An 8627-nucleotide genomic window follows, 5' to 3' on the forward strand; every position below is an offset into this window, starting at 1 on the left:
AGAGAAAGAGAGAGTTGGCTAAATGAGGCTATAACAGTAAAGACAAATGCAGGAAGGAGAGAGAGAGAGAGAGAGAGAGAGAGAGAGAGAGAGACAGAGAGAGAGAGAGAGAGAGAGAGAGAGAGAGAGAGAGAGAGAGAGAGAGAGAGAGAGAGAGAGAAAGGAAGGAAGGAAGGAAGGAAAGAGAAAACAAACAGGAAGCAGAGAAGAAGGGAGGATAGTAGAGGGATGTAACAACATATATATTGAGTGGTGAGTTCTAGGAGAGAAGAGGACAGAAAGAGAAGAGGACAGAACGAGAAGAGGACAGAAAGAGAAGAGGACAAAAAGAGAAGAGGACAGAAAGAGAAGAGGACAGAAAGAGAAGAGGACAGAAAGAGAAGAGGACAGAAAGATGAGAGGACAGAAAGAGAGGAGGACAGAAAGAGAAGAGGACAGAAAGAGAAGAGGACAGAAAGAGAAGAGGACAGAAAGAGAAGAGGACAAAAAGAGAAGAGGACAGAAAGAGAGGAGGACAGAAAGAGAAGAGGACAGAAAGAGAAGAGGACAAAAAGAGAAGAGGACAGAAAGAGAAGAGGACAGAAAGAGAAGAGGACAGAAAGAGAAAAGGACAGAAAGAGAAGAGGACAGAAAGAGAAGAGGACAAAAAGAGAAGAGGACAGAAAGAGAAGAGGACAGAAAGAGAAGAGGACAGAAAGAGAAGAGGACAGAAAGAAGGGAAGAGAGCAGGTATCCCGGTGAACGAGTGCAGCGTGACAGAGAGGAGGAGATGGAGAGAGGGGACAATAAAGGTAGAGAAACAAACGAGAGATGCAGGATTTACACTATATTCTTCCAATAAAGAAGAGAATGAGACAGAGGGGGAAATAACGAGGGAAAGGTAGAGGGGGAGAGAGAGGGGGCGAGAGAGGGGCGTGGGGTGCCGGATTGAGGTGAAACACGTGGTCCCGTGTGGCTCAGTTGGTAGAGCATGGCGCTTGCAACGCCAGGGTTGTGGGTTCAATTCCCACGGGGGGACCAGGGTTCAATTCCCACGGGGGGACCAGGATGAATATGTATGAACTTTCCAATTTGTAAGTCGCTCTGGATAAGAGCGTCTGCTAAATGACTTTAAAAAAAAAACACACACACATATACACAGTAGCGTTGTGGGGGTCAGCATAGAGAAATGTTATGAAATTGGCGGTAGCACAATGGCTAATTAGCGGCTGACTCCTGTGCTGCCATTCAATGGAGAAGAACGGAGAGAATGTGCCGCACTGAAAACACACACACACACACACACACACACACTCACAGCTATACAAACAGTACACTTACACCTCGACCCTCTCTCACACACAAGCATCCACACAACAGAGGTTACAGAAACAGAATGCATTCTCCCTGTCTTTTGTCTGTCTGCCTAAGTGCTCCTCTCTGTCTGCACATAGTGTGTGTGTGTGTGTGTGTCACGGCTGTAGCTGTCTGCTTTGAATCTAGATTACAATTACTGCAATTGGCTCTCAATTCAAGGGATTGCTGTTTGACCCTCTAACCTCTCCCCCCATCTCTCTCTCTGCCTAGCACACTCTGCTTTGTGCTCTCTCTCTTTCTCTCACCTTTTCCGTCTTCCTCCCTCTGTTCTGCTTTTCCTCATCAATATTCCTCTTCCCCCTCTACCTCTATCAGTATATCCCTCTTTCTCTCAGTGTAATACTTCCTCCCGTATCCCCATCCCGTTCCCCCTCTACCTCTATCAGTATATCCCTCTTTCTCTCAGTGTAATACTTCCTCCCGTATCCCCATCCCGTTCCCCCTCTACCTCTATCAGTACATCCCTCTTTCTCTCAGTGTAATACTTCCTCCCGTATCCCCATCCCGTTCCCCCTCTTCCTTTACCTTCCATCCCATCTTCCCTCACTCCCTTTATCCTATCCTACCACTTTATCCTATCCTACCACTTTATCCTATCCTACCACTTTATCCTATCCTACCACTTTATCCTATCCTACCACTTTATCCTATCCTACCACTTTATCCTATCCTACCACTAGCATGTTCTTTGCTCACCATTCATCCATCCAATTCTCTGGATGTTTTACCTCTCTTTTCCCTTTCTCCCTCCATCCCTCCTTCTCTCCCTGTGATAATCAGAGGAATAATGTGTCTCATTGTATTCTTTATATATTCTGTTATATTTATAATGGAGAGACATCAGCCTTCTACAGTCTGAGCACAGCAACATGGTGTGCATTGGGAGAGGAGAGAAAGAGCGATTGAACGAGGGAGGGAGTGGTGGTTGTGGGTTGGGGGGGTAGGAAATTGGTCTGGCTAGCGGAACAGCTTTTCACCCCTCTCCCTCTCTCTCTCTCTCTCTCCTTCTCTCTCCATTCTGCTTTGTATTCTGCTGAGATGACAGGGGGAAAGCTTTATTGCTCGGAGTTGGTATCGATCGGGGCCCCTAGTAGGGGGGAAGGGGAGGGACGCACACTGCCGGCCCTTTCTCAACGACGCCTGCTTCAAATCCCACCTCAACCCCCTCCTCCCTCTCTCTCGCTCCCTAACTCTGAAATTCAAATTCAAGGCTCCTATTCTCCAAAGGGCAGGAGAGAAAGGCGTCTGCCTGCTTCCCCTGGCTGACTGAAGGCCTGAATGGAGCTTCAATCTGATAAGTCATCCTCCACAAACACAAACAACCAGAAGAAAGATGCATAAATATTTTTAAAAAGAGGAGAATATATGACCCACCCATAACCCTTTCTTCTCTCCTCCATCCTTCTATATAATGGTCCTTGCCTCCTCCTCTCCATATTTCCATTCTCCTTCAATGCCTTTATTTTTCTCTGAGCCAGGTGACAATTATTTATTTCACAAGTGAAGAATGAGCAGGCCCTAACACACACACACACACAAACACACACACACACACACACACACACACACACACACACACACACACACACACACACACACACACACACACACACACACACACACACACACACACACACACACACACACACACACACACACACACACACCACATAATGACCCTGTGTACAGTATGTTTCTCTAAAGCCCATAGAGATGCTTTAGTCATTTTCATGCAGTAGCCCTTCTGCAATTCAACTCCCGAATATGATTATAAACCAACAGATTCCAAATCCCTATTTTCTTTCCTCTGTAAGGAATGAACCAACAAAGCGGTCAAACAGAGGAACAGCTCCAGTGTGTTTATCCATTAAGGACATGCGTGACACTTCACATGTCACTAAGGAGCGGAACAGATTGGCCTTTAGGCCCACCGGGTTCAAGTCCATGACCAGAGGGCTGGAGGGTGAGAGGGGGAGAGTCCCCTGCTGTCCCTCCCCAGAGCGATGCTCCTCACCCCTCCTGTCCTGCTGGCTCTCTAAGCCCTACATAGACTGACTGATCACACACACACACATATGTAGACCTGAGTCTAGTCTCCAGACTTAATGGACCTGTTTCAAATGGTACAGTATAATCACTGTCAATCAACTTAGCTAGCTACCGCTTTCTATTCACTATTCTCACAATAGTTGACATGACCAACACACACCATCACCTGCTGCTTGGTTGACCTGACCAACACACACCATCACCTGCTGCTTGGTTGACCTGACCAACACACACCATCACCTGCTGCCTGGTTGACCTGACCAACACACACCATCACCTGCTGCTTGGTTGACCTGACCAACACACACCATCACCTGCTGCCTGGTTGACCTGACCAACACACACCATCACCTGCTGCTTGGTTGACATGACCAACACACACCATCACCTGCTGCTTGGTTGACCTGACCAACACACACCATCACCTGCTGCTTGGTTGACCTGACCAACACACACCATCACCTGCTGCTTGGTTGACATGACCAACACACACCATCACCTGCTGCTTGGTTGACCTGACCAACACACACCATCACCTGCTGCCTGGTTGACCTGACCAACACACACCATCACCTGCTGCTTGGTTGACATGACCAACACACACCATCACCTGCTGCTTGGTTGACATGACCAACACACACCATCACCTGCTGCCTGGTTGACCTGACCAACACACACCATCACCTGCTGCTTGGTTGACCTGACCAACACACACCATCACCTGCTGCTTGGTTGACCTGACCAACACACACCATCACCTGCTGCTTGGTTGACATGACCAACACACACCATCACCTGCTGCTTGGTTGACATGACCAACACACACCATCACCTGCTGCTTGGTTGACCTGACCAACACACACCATCACCTGCTGCTTGGTTGACATGACCAACACACACCATCACCTGCTGCCTGGTTGACCTGACCAACACACACCATCACCTGCTGCCTGGTTGACCTGACCAACACACACCATCACCTGCTGCCTGGTTGACCTGACCAACACACACCATCACCTGCTGCCTGGTTGACCTGACCAACACACACCATCACCTGCTGCTTGGTTGACCTGACCAACACACACCATCACCTGCTGCCTGGTTGACCTGACCAACACACACCATCACCTGCTGCCTGGTTGACCTGACCAACACACACCATCACCTGCTGCCTGGTTGACCTGACCAACACACACCATCACCTGCTGCTTGGTTGACATGACCAACACACACCATCACCTGCTGCCTGGTTGACCTGACCAAAATACACCATCACCTGCTGCTTGGTTGACCTGACCAACACACACCATCACCTGCTGCCTGGTTGACATGACCAACACACACCATCACCTGCTGCTTGGTTGACCTGACCAACACACACCATCACCTGCTGCTTGGTTGAAATGACCAACACACACCATCACCTGCTGCCTGGTTGACCTGACCAACACACACCATCACCTGCTGCCTGGTTGACCTGACCAACACACACCATCACCTGCTGCTTGGTTGACATGACCAACACACACCATCACCTGCTGCCTGGTTGACCTGACCAACACACACCATGACCTGCTGCTTGGTTGACCTGACCAACACACACCATCACCTGCTGCTTGGTTGACCTGACCAACACACACCATCACCTGCTGCCTGGTTGACCTGACCAACACACACCATCACCTGCTGCTTGGTTGACCTGACCAACACACACCATCACCTGCTGCCTGGTTGACCTGACCAACACACACCATGACCTGAGAAATCTCAGAGTGGAACATCTGAAAAGATATATGTGCTATTTGAGTGAACAGTAAGCCTAGATTTCCTCCAGGTTTTATATTAAGTCCTAGCTGTGTGGTGGATGTATGCCTTTAGATTGGGTTCAGTGATAAGAGTATCCACACACACACACACACACACACACACACACACACACACACACACACACACACACACACACACACACACACACACACACACACACACACACACACACACACACACACACACTGTTCTGGTGTCTGTCTAGACCTAATACAGCCCTGTTCTGGTGTCTGTCTAGACCTAATACAGCCCTGTTCTGGTGTCTGTCTAGACCTAATACAGCCCTGCTCTGGTGTCTGTCTAGACCTAATACAGCCCTGTTCTGGTGTCTGTCTAGACCTAATACAGCCCTGTTCTGGTGTCTGTCTAGACCTAATACAGCCCTGTTCTGGTGTCTGTCTAGACCTAATACAGCCCTGCTCTGGTGTCTGTCTAGACCTAATACAGCCCTGTTCTGGTGTCTGTCTAGACCTAATACAGCCCTGCTCTGGTGTCTGTCTAGACCTAATACAGCCCTGCTCTGGTGTCTGTCTAGACCTAATACAGCCCTGCTCTGGTGTCTGTCTAGACCTAATACAGCCCTGTTCTGGTGTCTGTCTAGACCTAATACAGCCCTGCTCTGGTGTCTGTCTAGACCTAATACAGCCCTGTTCTGGTGTCTGTCTAGACCTAATACAGCCCTGTTCTGCTGTCTGTCTAGACCTAATACAGCCCTGCTCTGGTGTCTGTCTAGACCTAATACAGCCCTGTTCTGGTGTCTGTCTAGACCTAATACAGCCCTGCTCTGGTGTGTCTGTCTGGTGGCTGGATGTGTTATTCAACATACACTAGTTTATTCGGTGTGTATGTGGTGGGGGGGGGGGGGATATACGCAGCACCAAGTCCAACTCTTTTTCACAAGTATTTGTGAATGATTCATCAGTTAGTAGTGACTTCCCAACATGTGTTCAAGTTAACATACAATAATATTTTTGCAGGAATTTGGTTGGGAAGCAAAAATTCTGAAAGTCAAATTCCTGAAGCTGAAATGTAGTAAATGTTGGTTTGAGAGTTAGATTTTTAAAGGGAAAATATAATGTTATAGCATTATAGCAATGTTATTATTATAGAACCAATCTCTGGCCATAGGAACCGCTAAGGCAGGGTTGTGTCAAACATATGGTCCAAGGGGGTCCAATCTGGCCCGCTGGTGGTTTGAATTTAAAGAAATCTAAGAACTCAATATAATATAAAATTACTAAAAACAAATCCAAACTGTGTAGAAATGATCATGGACCTACATTCATACTTGACTGTGTCCAGCTCACTAATAATCACCCAAATGGAAGCTGGACAGTCAGGGAGCGTTGAACATTCCAACAACTATGGATTCAGGAAAACATTTTGCACATTTTGACAGCGAGGAAATATAACACATTTTCAGTGCGGCCCTCCAGACCTCGTTGAAGAAGGAATGCGCCCCTCCAGACCTCGTTGAAGAAGGACTGCGGCCCTCCAGACCTCGTTGAAGAAGGACTGCGGCCCTCCAGACCTCGTTGAAGAAGGAATGCGGCCCTCCAGACCTCGTTGAAGAAGGAATGCGGCCCTCCAGACCTCGTTGAAGAAGGAATACGGCCCTCCAGACCTCGTTGAAGAAGGAATGCGGCCCTCCAGACCTCGTTGAAGAAGGAATGCGCCCCTCCAGACCTCGTTGAAGAAGGACTGCGGCCCTCCAGACCTCGTTGAAGAAGGACTGCGGCCCTCCAGACCTCGTTGAAGAAGGAATGCGGCCCTCCAGACCTCGTTGAAGAAGGAATGCGGCCCTCCAGACCTCGTTGAAGAAGGAATGCGGCCCTCCAGACCTCGTTGAAGAAGGAATGCGGCCCTCCAGACCTCGTTGAAGAAGGAATGCGGCCCTCCAGACCTCGTTGAAGAAGGAATGCGGCCCTCCAGACCTCGTTGAAGAAGGACTGCGGCCCTCCAGACCTCGTTGAAGAAGGAATGCGGCCCTCCAGACCTCGTTGAAGAAGGAATACGGCCCTCCAGACCTCGTTGAAGAAGGAATGCGGCCCTCCAGACCTCGTTGAAGAAGGAATGCGGCCCTCCAGACCTCGTTGAAGAAGGAATGCGCCCCTCCAGACCTCGTTGAAGAAGGAATGCGCCCCTCCAGACCTCGTTGAAGAAGGAATGCGGCCCTACAGACCTCGTTGAAGAAGGAATGCGGCCCTCCAGACCTCGTTGAAGAAGGAATGCGGCCCTCCAGACCTCGTTGAAGAAGGAATGCGGCCCTCCAGACCTCGTTGAAGAAGGAATGCGGCCCCCGGGCAAAATGAGTTAGACATCGTGCTCTAAGGTATGACCTGAGAGCATGAAGCTACTGAATAAGATCTCTCCTAGGTGACTATCATCATCAATAGGCCTGGGTAGAACATTGCAGATTGTGTTCTTGTTACAGTGGGGTCACTGGTCTGACTGAGACCTGCCAGAGAACCATGGTGAACAACCCCACCCACACAGGCGTGGTTGAAATGGATCCACCGGAGTAAAACCACAACACCACCATATAGTGTGTTAACATCTGTAGGGCAGGAGGGGCCGGCAGGGCAAACTCTCACGGTAATCGATGAAAGAGGGAGAGGGAGGGAGGGAGGGGAAAATCGGTTAAGAAAGCAGGTTATCTCCTGTCATTAGGGGAGGGAATCCCCGACCGGGGGGTAGAGGGGGTGGGAATGAGGGAAGACCAGGGTTCATTGATAAAAAAAGAGAGAGAGAGAGAGAGACAGGGGGAGAGAGAGAGAGAGAGAGAGAGAGAGAGAGAGAGAGAGAGAGAGAGAGAGAGAGAGAGAGAGAGAACAGACAATTATCTTTATTGATTAGAGCGGGGCCAGTACTGAGAGAGTCTGAGAAAACTATGACTAGATCAATAGAGAGAGAGAGTAAGGGGTGGGGGGGTAGGTTGAGAAAGTCAAGGGAACAAAAATGTCCCTCTAAGTTAATTGAGCAAGCTTTTGGTCACTGTCCCTGAGAGAAAGAATGACAGAGTGAAAGAGAGCGAACAAAAGCGTGCAGAGAAAGAGAGAAAGATTTGAACATGACAGGGGGTGTGGAAGTGGGGGTGTTGCTGTGGGGCCTCTTTTGGTCCAATCCTCCGCAACACAAAAACAAAATGGAGGAATGTCAGAGGAACAAAAGGAGAACAGAGGGGCGACAACCAACGTTGAGTGAAAACCTCCTCCCTCCACACACACACGCTTCCCGTTAACCCTCACATTTCTACAGACGCCGACCCCATCACCAAGCAACCCCGACCCTTGGCATGGCGTCAGAACTATGCCCACCAACACACACAGACATGCAAGTTGAAATGCAACGGGCTTGGTTTGGATGAGGCAGCTGTCCTTCAACATTATTAAGTG

Source organism: Salvelinus fontinalis, chromosome 38 (assembly GCF_029448725.1).
Source record: "Salvelinus fontinalis isolate EN_2023a chromosome 38, ASM2944872v1, whole genome shotgun sequence".
Classification (NCBI taxonomy): Eukaryota; Metazoa; Chordata; class Actinopteri; order Salmoniformes; family Salmonidae; genus Salvelinus; species Salvelinus fontinalis.